The sequence below is a fragment of the Anabrus simplex genome, chromosome X (assembly GCF_040414725.1).
Source record: "Anabrus simplex isolate iqAnaSimp1 chromosome X, ASM4041472v1, whole genome shotgun sequence".
NCBI classification, from domain to species: Eukaryota; Metazoa; Arthropoda; class Insecta; order Orthoptera; family Tettigoniidae; genus Anabrus; species Anabrus simplex.
In genome coordinates, this window is record NC_090279.1 from 221,519,620 (window position 1) to 221,534,194 (window position 14,575).

At 37.7% G+C, this 14,575-nt stretch overlaps 1 protein-coding gene across 2 annotated transcripts in view; it reads left to right on the forward strand.

Moving 5' to 3' along the window:
• Positions 1-14,575, forward strand: part of wkd (whacked) — a 569,688-nt gene that overhangs the window by 150,322 nt on the left and 404,791 nt on the right. The gene's annotated exons all lie outside the window — the stretch shown is intronic.

Below are 14,575 nucleotides of genomic sequence, written 5' to 3' on the forward strand. Positions count from 1 at the left end.
ACTTTCTGTCTCTAACATACATTTTTTAAATATTTGAGCCATCCTTCATCTTGACTAAGATTTATTTTTTCATTTACTTGGTGAGGGTCAAGTCAAATTTCACTTTTGCCTACAATTTTTCTTGTTTCTTCTTTTTACACTAGCTTCTTTCCCAGCAATTTTAAGGGACAAAACACGATTGCCACCTCCATTTCCATCACATTTGTACATGATTTGTAAAGGCAGCCTCTTTTTTTTTTTTCTTTCTCTGGTGTTTACTGTAACCTTTAAGCCTTTTTGTTTACTGAATTAATAATTGTTAATTATTTTGGACACAACTTTTAATTTGATTTACTGATACATTGATTTAGATATACTAACATGTATGAAACCATAAATATAACTATTGGTAATTTGGGCCAAACTATAACTTGGGACTTGGAAGTCTCGAAACGATTCACAGGATTGCAAGTAAGGCGCTGCAAGACTAGCAAAATAATCTTGGGACACTTTAATTTTGAATCACAGTATTGCAAAGTATCAACTTCATTATGACCATTCAGTTATAGAAAGTCCCACACTTACAGGTGTCACGAGCCTTTATGTTTTTCTGCAAAGAAATACTAAGAGTCTCATCAATTCTGAGATCTGCTAATGAGTTTCTCAAGAACATAGTGCAATAAGACGATACATTTTACCCTAGTTTTTTATTAATCACAGTGTATAAGTGTATTCAAAGACTTTTTAGGTGAACATTATGACAAACTTTGTAGTTAGTAATTGTTTTTAAGCCTCCTCTTTCATCTCCTCCCCCTTAGCTAATCATTACCTTTTTCCAATATTTTTAAGTAGTCAGATATGTTTTTATGATCATTTTGAGAAGACTTAAGTCTTTGCACATTTAATGTTTTTACCTGAACAAAGATATCTGTAGCCGATGATGTTTATAATAAAACGAAACATGTACTACAGTACTACCAATTTGTGAACTTGCTTAAGGCACTGTATCAATAAGGTGGAACAATAATTACTCTCAATTTGTTAAATTGGCAGGATAATTTCAAGGTGCATATGAATGACAAACTACTTCACTATGATGGTAGCAAAGAATGTAATGTAAGCCTAAAAAGGAGTCACTTTTATTTGACTGTGGTGCCTCGCTCCATTTTTTGAAGGAGTTCTATGTTCAATTCCTGGCCAGGTTGGAGATTTTACCTTCCACGTCCTCTGGCTCTGGGACTGGGTGTTTGTGCTGTCTTCATCATTAGTAGTAACAGCAATGGTAGACATTGCTAGTAACTGCAGTAGTAATTATTACCCTTACTCCAGCAGCTGAGTGATTGATATAGATCCCCATTCTTACAGTGTCTGCAGTGTCTTGCTTTCCTACTTTTCAGCCTACACCTCATATGTTAAACTAGTTATTTTGAGGCATTCTCTGCAATGAGCTAGAAAGTAGAAAAGATTTTTACTACAGAATTCATTAGAATGACACTGCCTGACAAAAAAGTTAAGCATGCAGAAGGAGTAGTTTAAAGTGAATGAAACTACATATGCTGAAAGACCATATGTGCCTTTAGTGAACTGATTGCAATATGGGATGAAAGAGACAAGGCCGTTGGCAGTTACAGGTGGAATGTTGGCTCCAGGTCAGTAGGGTGTCTCACCACCCCATCGCACCCCACCCACAATGCATTCCAGAACGGTGTCAGACAGCCTTTGGATCCTCTCGTGAGACAAGTTCGTCCACAGTTGTTGCAGCTGTCCCTTCGGATCCCGCAGGTTGGTACAATGTCATCCCACATGTGTTCAGTGATGGAGAGGTCTGGGGATCTTGATGACCATGGGAGGACCTCAGCATATTCTAGGCAGTCCATGAACACACGTGATGTGTGTGGACGTGCATTATCTTGTTGGAACACTGTCCCAGGGTGATGTGCCATAAGGGGTAGGACAAATACGTCAGCCTCGTAATGGCATGTAAAAGAACTATTGCAGGACCAAATTCCGGCACCTCGGCGTCTCCGAAAACCGTAACAGTAGTTAGTGGGACGTAAAGCAAATAACATTATTATTATTATTATTATTATTATTATTATTATTATCATCATCATCATCTTTCCCTTCTTCCTCTTCTCTTTCCAAAATCTCTTCATCCTTTGGCTGTGCTCCTGTTTCCTTTGTTCTGTCCACAATGTTCCTGTCTTCTTCTTCTTCTTCTCATTTACTATAAATTTTGTATTTCTAATTTTGTTTCTGAATTCTTTTGTGTCTCCTATCATTTTCCTGTTGATCCCCACCTGCCATAAGTCTTCCTCTATTTCATGATACCCATTTGTTTTCTTGCTTGAGCTGTTTACTACATCAAAGATTTTCTTTGTAAGTCTGTTGTTGTCCATTTTCTGTATGTGCCCATAGAAAGTTAGTCTGCATTTCCTGATCTTGTCTGTGAGTGTGCTGGTACATATCTTCGGTAGGTCGTTTCATCCATATGCCGTCTCTGTGTAATGGTCCAAATATTTTCCTGTGAATTTTATGTTTTGTGCCTGATGTAGGATGCTTCCATTCCATGTTCTGGTTCGAAGTGGTGAACCCATGTTTCATCTCCAGTGATGATCGTTAGCATGACAGTCTAGTAGGTGCTGGCAGATTCTCACACACATACTCAACTGCTGAAATAAAGCTAAAGAATAATTTGCTGTTGGCGCTGATGCTATTTACCATGAAGAGGCTGTCCAGTAACCCATGGACACTAATGCAGTTAGCAACTTCCAAACAGAACCTCGACCACTGGTACCTGACGGGACTTGGAAGTCCCCAGTATTTTATAACACCAGAATTGCACAATGCTACATAAAGAATAAGTTCAGAGAGAAGCATTTGTGATTATAGGTGTTCATTTATTGGGGGGAAAATGTTACTAGGGCAAGTCAATAAGTATCTGCAATTTTGCTCTAATTGTCTTTAGGTTGGATCTATGGCGTTGTGTGGTCACCAGCCACTAGATCAGTACAGATGACCACGCCACTCTCTCTTTGCACCAAGGAAGAACAGAGTTCCGTTATCCATTTTTTGTTGTCTGAAGGTGTACCAGGGGCAACTTTGCAACTTTCCACTTTTCAGTTCAGATTTTGTTCCACCATCACTTTTCAGATTTAGCTCGCAAAGTGAAAAGTGAAAAGTTAGGAATCTTGTCACTTTTCAAGCCTGTTATGTTCCTCCAGGGGTACAGAAATGCAAAGTGCAAAGAAACAAAGTGAAAAGTTTTCAGAAATCTTGCAAAGAGATAAGTTTCTCGGCGTAGAATTTGATTTAGTGATATAAACACGTTATGACGAGAGCTTTCGTTAGCATCAAGTGAGGACAGTGATGACAAATCCAACAAGAAAATGTGCAAAGTCAGGATTAATTTTAATAAACTCACTTCGACGGAATTCCGCTAGTCACTTCGTATTAGCCAACACAGGCTGACTATATTCTTGAAATGATCGGCAATTTATAGAAACATGCAACAAAAAGAAGTCGATTCCTTTCCGAAAAAGAACACATTCTTATATGCTTACATTGGTTAGTAAATGGTGCCCGGCGGCACGGTGTAGCAGCAATGCATGGGACATCAAAATCAATTATTTGCGGAACTGTTACCAGAGTCGTAGATGTTATAGTAAATGAAATATTTCCTAACATAGTACGTTGGCCTGATAATCCACTTAATATAGTGACAGGATTTCTAATGAAGGGTGAATTTCCCTCTGTGTGTGGATGTGTTGGCGGTACTCTCGTTAATATTGATGCATGTCATCATTTGAGAGGTTATTTTTAAAGTTGCCAAGAAAGGATGTCCCGTTTCTCCTCGACAACTTCCAGCACAGCCAGCTTCTTGTTATAACCTTACTTTCCCATGATAAAAACTTTAAAACTAACGGTACCACAATTATACAGTCAAGTTTGCCACAAAAAGTAAAGCATAGAAATCATAGAGCACTAGGCCTATACGGTTTGACCATGGAACAAACTTGATCGGAAGAAATTGAAAAGTACAACCTAGATCATGGTGAAACAGAAAGACTTTGCACTTTGCAAGAATTGAAAAGTGAAAAGTGCAAAGTTGAAAAGTTGCAAATTTCGTTCGTGGAACAGGCCCCAGGAGCAGAAATTCATAGAAGAATTTCAGCACAATACGGGAACATTGTTTTGCCACAGCCATGCTCTGACGTTTGCTCTCTGGTTCGAAGTGGTGAACCCATGTTTCATCTCCAGTGATCTGTTTCAGATACGTTTCACCTTCGTTAGCATGACACTCCAGTAGATGCTAACAGGTTCTCACATGATTGCGCTTCTGCTCATCATTGAGTTGTTTTGGAACTCATCTCGAACAAGCTTTGTGAAAGTTAACCCTCTTATGCATGATTTCATATGCAGAACCAAGGCTAATGTGCATATGGTTTGTGACGTCATCAACAGTCACTCTTCTGTTATTCAGGATCATATCCAGCCACTACATAGCACTGTTGTCTACATCTGTGGTAGCTTTCAGCATTATCGGATCAGTACAGCTTGCGTTATTGTGACGTAAAGATGGCCGGGCCACTCTCTCCTTGCATCAAGAAAGAACAGCATTCCATAATCCGTTTTTTTTTTTCTGAGGATGTACCAGAAATTCACAGAAGACTTTCAGCACAGTACAGTCACAGCAAAGTGTTTACCAGTGGATTGAACAGTTTAAAAGGGGTCTCACGAGCTTAAAGGATGAGGAAAAGATCCGGGTGTCCATCTGCAGCCGAAACTCATGCCAATGTTGAACAAGTGCAACCCCTTTTAAACTGTTCAATCCACTGGTAAACACTTTACTGTGGCCGTACTATGCTGAAAGTCTTCTGTGAATTTCTGGGACATGCTCAGACCACAAAAAAACCAGATTACGGAACGCCATAGAGCCAACCTAAAGACAATTAGAGCAAAATTGCAGATACTTATGGACTTGCTTGCCCTATGTAGCTTACCGTTTGAACAGTAGAAATGCTATAAAAATTCAAATGATATTTCTACTCCAGCATTCATAAAAATGGCTTCGCTGTTACTATGTAGCATCACACATTTCAGCTAGATAGCTGCTGTATGTCGTGTGATCGATGTTGCCATCTCTTACTAGATTACAAAACTATTTCTAAAGGTGACTGAGAAGTTCCATTGGGTTTTCAGATAATGTGCAGTTCCTGCAGTGATTTTTAAAAGGTGGAACTTCAAAAAAGTACCGTCAGTAAACAAAGGGTTAAGTATCTGTCTGTCAGAGCAGAAAATGTAACACTTATAACACTATAGCGTGATACAGTTGTGATACTATTATGCCCTTCCTGCGTCCAAGTAGGTCAACGTAAAAGAATTTCCCAACGAGCTTCTCAGGGGTTCTTGCAGTTGCGATTTTTTTTTTTTTTTTAAATAGTGTGGGATCCGAAGAAAACTTTGATGCGTCAATACAAGGTTACTCATTTTCAGCCTAATGCGTTGTTCATTCTTTTTACCTCCCCGATGGACGTCTCCATCAGACTCTATCAGTAAGGACAGTCAATGAAGATCTTAACTATTATACCTAATTCTAACATGATATTTATAAATAAATTCTCATATTCTTAAACGAAGAGAAAAATAATACTATTTCCAAAATGCTTATTACACAAGTATGTACTGCTGAACAGATACAGCATCATAACCCTTCTTGCTGTCATCCTCAATTCATGGTGAATTCAGTTGGCTCTTTACTCTTCTTACATCTCATGAATAATATCTCAGTACAGCCTACCCTTTAAAATACATCTCTCACTTGAAAATAGAAATATTTCCTATCATATTTACACTGAATTCGAATCATTCATGTTTCAATATAAGTTCCTTATAAATGACCTAAATTTTAAGTATCTAATCTTCTTACGCTGGATTTCAACTATCATCCTTTGTTTAATATCTATCTGAATTTGAATCGGAATTTCATCATGGACTTTTTAACTATTTAAGCTTCAGAATGTGCGATAAGTTTCTTGTAACGTGCACCTCAAATTTTGCTGCTATAAATCTGCTATACCTAATTTCAATATACCTACAATTCACATTTACAACACATGTACAACGTTAACAAGATCAAATGTGTAGCATCTAGCTCATTTACTACCTGTGTGCTGTTAAAATGTATTAAAGCTCTCAATATCGTAAGATATATTACATCACAAAATCACATATTCTCTCTTGTGTGCCACTAACCTAAATTATTTCGTAGCTTTCAACCCTGACTTGGTTCATCTTGAAGACTGTAGCTCATAACCTAGTATTACATCATTTGTTTATAATATTGAGGTTATCAGGCGACGATACTCCAATATCTTATTTTGTGTTTCAGCTTGAGTACGTTGAAATTGTAGTAGGATCCCTATTGACCTGTATTACTGCTCAACATATTCCATTTCTTCTTTCTTAGGACGACATATACATCTCCATGTACTTCACTTCACTGCATCTCTTCTTAATAACAACTCTACTTTGCAGGAATATTACGTGCTTCTGTTTCCCTTCATAACAACATAGGATGCATCTCTTCTTAATATCTTATGACCTTTACCCTATCTGATAACGTTACTCTTCTTACTAATTACAACGTATAACAACGGTATAAAATCAGTTGGTAAGACTTGGATTCATTTATACTACGGTCACTTCTTACTTCAGTATACATGGATTGGCACATATGTTTATTGTGAGAGCTAGGCATGTCAAAGATGTTTATTTTGTCGATTAAAACAGGCACAACGATTATTTCACACTTTCAAAAGAAAACGCATTGTATTCTATCAAACTACATAAATATCTTAAGATAACAAGAAACTTATTTCATTTCTTCCATGATGTTGGGACGGACTGGTCTGCTTGAATACTGCCAGCAAATCTTATCTGGGCTCTCGGCTGATCATCTTAGGTTGGATCAGGCAGTTCTGAGTAACCCGTTTCTCCCATGCGGTTAAAACTTATCTATGGCGCTGAGCTCGTTCATGAAAACACAACAGATAAATTGGATCAGACAATACATGTTAATGAAGTTTTCTCTAACAATCTTTCAATTGTATAATTTAACTTTTTCACTACCGAGTTGTGATGACCAGACGAGCCCTCTGGGCCGTTTTTTAATTTAAGGAAGGAGCACTTTTACAGATACATATTTACTGATACTATTAATGGAATGCATATCGTCCCCGTAGCCCAGCAACCAAATCCGAGGTTGGGGATGAAGTGATATTATATTTTATACCATATTTTTACGGCCAGTTGCCCTTCCTGATGCAAACCTCAGTTGAGAAGATATTAAATGAATGAATGAAATGAATGATGGTGAATGAAACTGGGTAAGGAAGTGGAAGGAATCGGTGTTGGTTTATGAATAGGAACTGTCTTGGCATTTGCTTGCGAGTGGGGGGGAGAAAAAGCCCACCACCATTCTCAGGACAGCTGACGGTGGGGTTTGAACCCACTCCTTGCCGAGTGCATGCTTGGCTCCATAGACGTAGCATGTTAATACGCGCAACTACTCCACTCGGTGATACCAAGAACTGGTATTATCAAAATCATTTACATTTGGGGAAAAAATAATTCATCTGAGGAGGGGGTGACAATTCCGCATGAGATTCATCGTTACTACTTTGTCTCGCACTTTTTTGTAGTTCAGTATCGCCACTTAGATATTCTCCATCTTCATTATCTCCAGAAACACTATTTATGAGGAAACATTGAATTTCTTTGTCATCAAGAGATGAATGTATACTTAAAGACGCCATGATGGCTACACGTTAGCGGGAAAGATGTTCCACTCCAACGAAGCTGAAATAACACCAGAACGCTTTCAAAATACGTGAAATGGAGTGGTATATTTGCCGTACAGAACTTCTTTGAGCATTTCCGCGGAATCTAGCATGACACTATATCGCTTTCATTTGTGAGATCAGTGAAGTACACACTCCACCAAAAAACGTATATATACGGGTTTGGCAGTGAATGGGTTAATCTGATCTCATATTTCTTTTAAGTGATTATCTTCTCAATTATTTCTGTAATTGAATAACGTTGGTGTAGATTCAGTTTCTTTATATGGGCTACTTTATAGCTAATCTTTAATTTTGATCTTTTTCTTCTCCGTGTTGCGATTCTGTAGGCGTAAAATGTTCTACTCTTCTCCCTGTTTTCCAAGTTGTACTTTTCGTGGAAAAGCATGTTCTTATTTCTTCTTTGCGAGTGGATACCGCTAATTTGGCAAGGTACACTTTAATACACTTCCAGATCAGTATTTCCTCTTCTTTTTGCAGTTTTGTAATATACTTTTATTATCTTGGCTGAATTACATCTGATTACTTGGATTGCCGATAAAATAATCGTTCACTTTTTTTTTTTTTTTTTTTTTTTTTTTTTTTTTTTTTTTTTTTTTTTTTTTTTTACTGTTGTCCCGTCTTAATAATCCAAATCTCATTTCTTTGTCTTTTGCACGGCCAGGATGATTCTATGTATTTGTGCTACTCTGCTAATCTGGATTTCTATGCCATTTTATGCTTATTTACTCTGTCTGATGCCACATTTCTACTTTAGGGATAGCGTCATGGTACACTTTTTCTATACAGTGATATCTCGTTAGTGCTCATTAACACGTTTTCCCGCTTAGCACATCCTGAATTCAAAGTCCCGATTTTCATCGTATTAAATGTATAAAAAAATACCTCACGAATTTTCGCTATTACCGTTCAGTACAATCGCATTTTTCCTAGCCCTGAAAATGTTGTTTGTCATCCCTTATGGAAGGAATGTGATTTCCAATTCGGGTAAAAGCCATCGCTGCAGTTGCGTGATAACAGGAAAAGGCCTTGAATTCTTGAACTTCACAGGATAAGTTGCACCTTTGGGAAGCAATCCGTTAGCCTCAGAAATGCTCAGTTTTGCTTATCGGTTAGCAGTCAGACTGCGGAATAACACAATGAGCCCGTTTGTGCTTGTATTTCGCATTACATTCAGAAGTTAGAAATATATTTCGTGTTTAATTGTACAGTGAAGGTAGCGAATATTTGTCGCGTGATAGCCTAATTATGGATATGGAAAAAGTTATTAATGAAGACAATGAATGTTGAAACTCTTATCTTCCAGTTTTGACTTGATCACTTTAGTCGGTCTTGGTCATTCAAAGTTTTGTTCGATTCAAAATGACGGTCAAACTCATTCTGTAGCATTCGCACATGGCTGTGTTATAACCTCCAATTGACTGTCTAAGTGTGATCAGAAAAGTAATGTTTAACTCTTATAGAGCCAGGCAGCTGATCTGTTGGCCTAGTTTTTCTTTCGCCTATGTATTCAATTCCTGCTGCACGATGGCAGCGTAAGTTATACCACCGGAAAGATTGAAGCTTTTACTCTCTGAAAATACCGATGACATGCCATATCAATATCTGTGAAGTTTTATAAAAGTTTCCTTTCAATGCATTGTAAGTTTCACGAGTGGTACCCTGCACTCTGCCACTTCATGTCACTCGGTTATTATCTCGCTTTTTTATACGTTTATTTATTTCCAACAGTGTAAGGATGGATAAGTATATGAATGATGATTAAACGCTATGTTTTAACATGAAGCATTTCATTAGAGAATAATTTATCGACTGACAAATGTTCGAAGTAGAGAGGAGTTTATTGTGTATTTAAACTGCGTGTGCACGATTTTGTAAACATTCCTAATTCTTGAAAAGTACTATCAAGAATAGCATAAAACATTAGTTTTTTAATTCAAAATTAACTGAATATTCTCACACAGGTATCATACCCATGATTTATTTATTTATTTATTTATTTATTTATTTATTTATTTATTTATTTATTCATTCATTCATTCATGTCCGAAATCACTACAAGATATTTACAACTACTCTATGGAAAAAATGAACAGGGTTTAAGCTCCAAAAATGGAAGTAGGAGAATATTTTTCTTAGTGTCTGCATTTTCATTAAAATTGTCTTGGCATTCTTAACACATCCACTACATTACAGCCTGGCATCAAAAGGATTAATAACCCACTGGTCTTCTACTAACATTTGTTATAAAAAGACGAATAATACTTTTGATATTTTTGATATTTTTATGGGCCCCATTAAAATATTTTCATATTTGTTAGGTGTTTTTAGCACTTTTCAATGCACTATTATTATTTTATAAGCCCCAGCGAAGTAACTTTTAATATTTTTTCTTGTCTTATTTTTCACACCTTTTAATATTCTCTACTCATAATAGAGTTTTCACTGAACTCGCAGATATGACATAAAATCCCCCTATGTCGGAAAAAATTGTATCTAGTGTTTCCATATCCCTGTTGGATAGTTTTCATTCATATATTCAGTAGTACATTTTCTCGTTTACGAAGTTCTTTTTCCTTGTCCCCTACAGAAATGACAAAAGGTTTTACTGTAGCTTAACACAGTGATTAACATGTACAAGATTCATCAGCACTAGTTTTTTTGTTTATCACAGCCTAGATAGGAGCTACAAATAAACAAAACAGGGTGGTGAACTTTGGAGCATGTAACTGACAGGAGTGTTGTGTTGTATACAAGAAGCACTATATACAGAACACAACTTAAAGGTTTATTTTCATGAAATCTTTCACCGGGCGAGTTGGCCGTGCGCGTAGAGGCGCGCGGCTGTGAGCTTGCATCCGGGAGATAGTAGGTTCGAATCCCACTATCGGCAGCCCTGAAAATGGTTTTCCGTGGTTTCCCATTTTCACACCAGGCAAATGCTGGGGCTGTACCTTAATTAAGGCCACGGCCGCTTCCTTCCAACTCCTAGGCCTTTCCTATCCCATCGTCGCCATAAGACCTGTCTGTGTCGGTGCGACGTAAAACCCCTAGCAAAAAAAAAAAAAAAAAAAAAAAAAAAAAATCTTTCACACAATACACAAAATAAATTATCTTGCGACTTGCTTCTTATTTGGAGTACACACTAAATAAGATAGTGAGTAAGCTTGCTGTTCGAATGAGAAGTATTTATATTTATATAATTTTGCCCTATTATGTACAATTGTATCTACACTGACAATGTAGATTGTCACAAACATATGAATGTCCCTGATAGCAGATGGCTATCTAATGTCTGGAAGTCTGGCTTGAATGCAATACAAAGTTCTTCCTAGCAGAATGCTATCTGTGTGTAGGTCAAGTTATAAGGAAGGCGGGAATATTGAGGCGGTAGGGAGTCCGGAGGCGAGGCCTCTCGATCAGAATTCAGTCCGCCTATTCAGCCCACATTTTTAAGAGGGGTACCTCCTTGTAGAGCTGATTGCTGCCCACTGCTGCCGAGTTCGCCTCCTGTTTATACTGGCTGGCTGACGTCACAAGCCATGAGTCAGCGCGCTAGCTGGATACACCACGCACGTTTCGGAGCTTACAAGCGGGAGCGGGTTGCATAGCTGCAAGGCGGAGCACTCCCTCTTCAGTGGTAATGCCAAATATTTACTGGGAAAGACCTTGTAGTGTTCTTGGGTTGACATGGTGTCCTGCAAGGTGTTTCTCGGTTCAACACAGAAAGGTCCATTTTATGTCAAGTTCTAGTAGCATCATGCTGGTCTTGAGAGTAGGGTGACACACCATCATGTTCAGTTGGAAAGGATTTGAGTGATCTCATATACTCTTTTAGCTTGTAGAGGAAGGTAGGAACGTCTGTAGCAGTCTTCTGACCATCGAAAAGTTTGCTGGAAGCTTTATGGATTCACCATAGTGTCCTTCTAGCATGGGTGGTTTCTCCTTCTGGAATAATGTACAATTGAAGTTCCATGAAAACTGGGTTAGTTTCGGAAACTAGTCGTCAGTGAGTTGCACTTCAGAGTGCTCTTTAAATCATGATGCCAACATTCCATTTTTCCTATTAGCATCAGGGATGTATGCTATGGTTTTAATGTGATGGATGCGTAATGCTGAGGCAAGACACTCAAAAAGGTCACTTTCAAACTGCTGTGATAATGTGAGGTACCTCAAAGCTGGCCGAAGCAGATCAAGATTGATATGAATGAAACTGGAGGTTATTGGTGGATAAGATCACCAAGTACGTATCCACACTTTACTTCTTTGGCATGGGGCACTTGCTGTTGCCTTAAGTTTTGACATCTTTCTTGAGTGATGCCCAAAACTCAAATGTTCTGTTTTTGGCATATATAAACTAAACTGATTTGTATATTTCAATATTTCTAGTTCAGTTATCAACATTGGTTTTAGGTTCTTCCCTTGTACTTTTGATATTTCAGCAGTTGAGGGCAGTTTAAAATTTATGTTTGCTCGTAAGTCATCCTGCATTCGGGAGATGGTGGGATCGAATGGTGCTGTTGGCAGGCCTGAAGATCGTATCCCGTGGTTTCCCAGGTTCGTTCCAGCCTTTTCATTGCTGGTAGCCATCGATGTGTTAGTGTGATGTTAAACCTTTTGTCTTGCTGAATATATGATAAAATGTGGACGTCAGTGTGGAATGTGTTTATTAAGTTTTACATAAAGACGCTATTTCTCTCCTACGAAAGGTGGAATGTAATTCTGTCTCCTCCAGCTTCTTGAGTGGGCTACTCAATTAACACAAGAAACCAATCCTGCCTGCCAAGATAGACCATAATGGTCACCGTCTTCTCACTTTATAATTTTATCAAGACTGTGAAAACCAATGCATGATGTTTATAAAAACTTTGAATGTGTCAACACTAAATTTTCCATCAATTTCTTTGCCCACATATTTAGGATGTCTTTGTTTTTTGTTTACTAGCTGAAGGGTTTTTTTATGAGTGTATATACCATTTATTTTTAAGTAGCTTGTTGTATTGACCAGGTGGACCAATACAAATATATTCTTCTACAAATTTGTATTAAAGGCGGGCAACTGTTCGCCTGTTCCTTTCTCTGGCCTACCACAGCCACTGTGCCGTACTGGCTTTGTTGGTCTGTTCTGTGACTGTGTTGTGGGTGTTTATTTCTGTTCTATATTTGGCCTACTTCAAGTATATTCAAGATCATTAAAAAGTTCAGTTAAACATTTGAGATTTTCTAGAGCATGCTTCGATTGCAAAAAACTACAAGACTCAAGGACAAAGTGACCAGCGTCACATTAAAATATTTAAAATGATTGGATTAAATAAATCGAAAGGGTAAACTTGTGCGTTCATTGGTTGATTTTCCCGCTGTGCTGTTTCTGGTCTTCCCATCTAGTATGTATGCTACCTTTAGGAAGCACTTTGCGGTGTGGGGGCATTCTGATTTTGGGAATCCGGTCGTGCAGATGTGTTGTCCATGTGCTCCGTACTCGCACAGGGACTTGCTTCTGTTGAGGTAAGCGACTGTGATCTTTACGATTTAATTTTAATCAAATTTCAATGTAATTTTAACCCTAAGAGTTTACCCATTGTTTTATTTTACCTAAAAGGTTGTAAGAATTTTAAATGAGATAATTTGCCAATTATTCCCATCTCATCTTCCTCTTGAGGCAAGTTTTCTTTTAAATAGTTTGTAATCTTAATCTGTAATTACCAATACAACTTGTCCTCCTGTAGTGCTGTGTTGAAAAAGTTATGAAATGTTTCATTCATTATTTTTCTACTGGGAAGGAATTCCCCTTTTACCTTGCTACTTTTTTCACCTTTTTTAATATGTAAACTTAATTCTACTCTTGGTAAATGAAATGTAGATATGGGACCAGCCCACTGTAAATTGCTGTTATGCATCGAAGTAGGCTTCCGTTAATCATGACCATTTGGCATGATTATCCATTGCAAATTCCTTGTTCTGGAACATTTTTGTTTTAAAATTGGTCTTTTGTCTCTTGCACATTAAGGTTGTTTATAGTCTCTAACTCCAAGGTCTTTATCGCAACTTTTACATATGATTACAGAGTAATAGTAGTAATAATATTGTAAATACAGGAAAATATAAATAAGTATAATGTAATTAGATTTTGGAGGGCAAGCCAGTGTCCTTGAGGAAGTTGATGACTCAGTGCTGGAGAAGCCAGTGTCACTTCCATTTCCTTAGGTATGTTGTGGTGTTGGCACCAATGGTGGTACAGTTGTCATTCTGAGATGATGTCCTTGACAGTGAGAGAACAGTCACATTTACTGCGGGTTGGAGGTTGTTTCTTTTCTAGGAAATAGTTGTGTCCTATCCTTAGTCGGGAGATTAAGACTTGTTCATGTTTCGTGAGGTTTTGGAGAGGATATATTCTTGTAGATATCATTTTAATTTTTTGGAGGTTACTAGTGTAATTTTTAAGCCAGTTCATTTTCCATTGTTTGTGTAGTTTGATTTTGATGTAAGCGATGATATCGGAATGTGGAGTGGCAATTTGAGGGTCGTTGATTGGAAGACTAGTAGCCTCTTTTGCTGCTTGATCAGCTGATTTGTTGCCTGGCATTCCTCTGTGAGATGGTATCCACATACCTACAATCTTGATCTTGTGGTGCAGCATTTGAGTTCTTTAACAAGGAGGTGTGTTTTTCATAGATTTTGTATTGAAGTTAATGATGCACTTTTGGAATCAGATAATATTATGAGTCACTTATTGT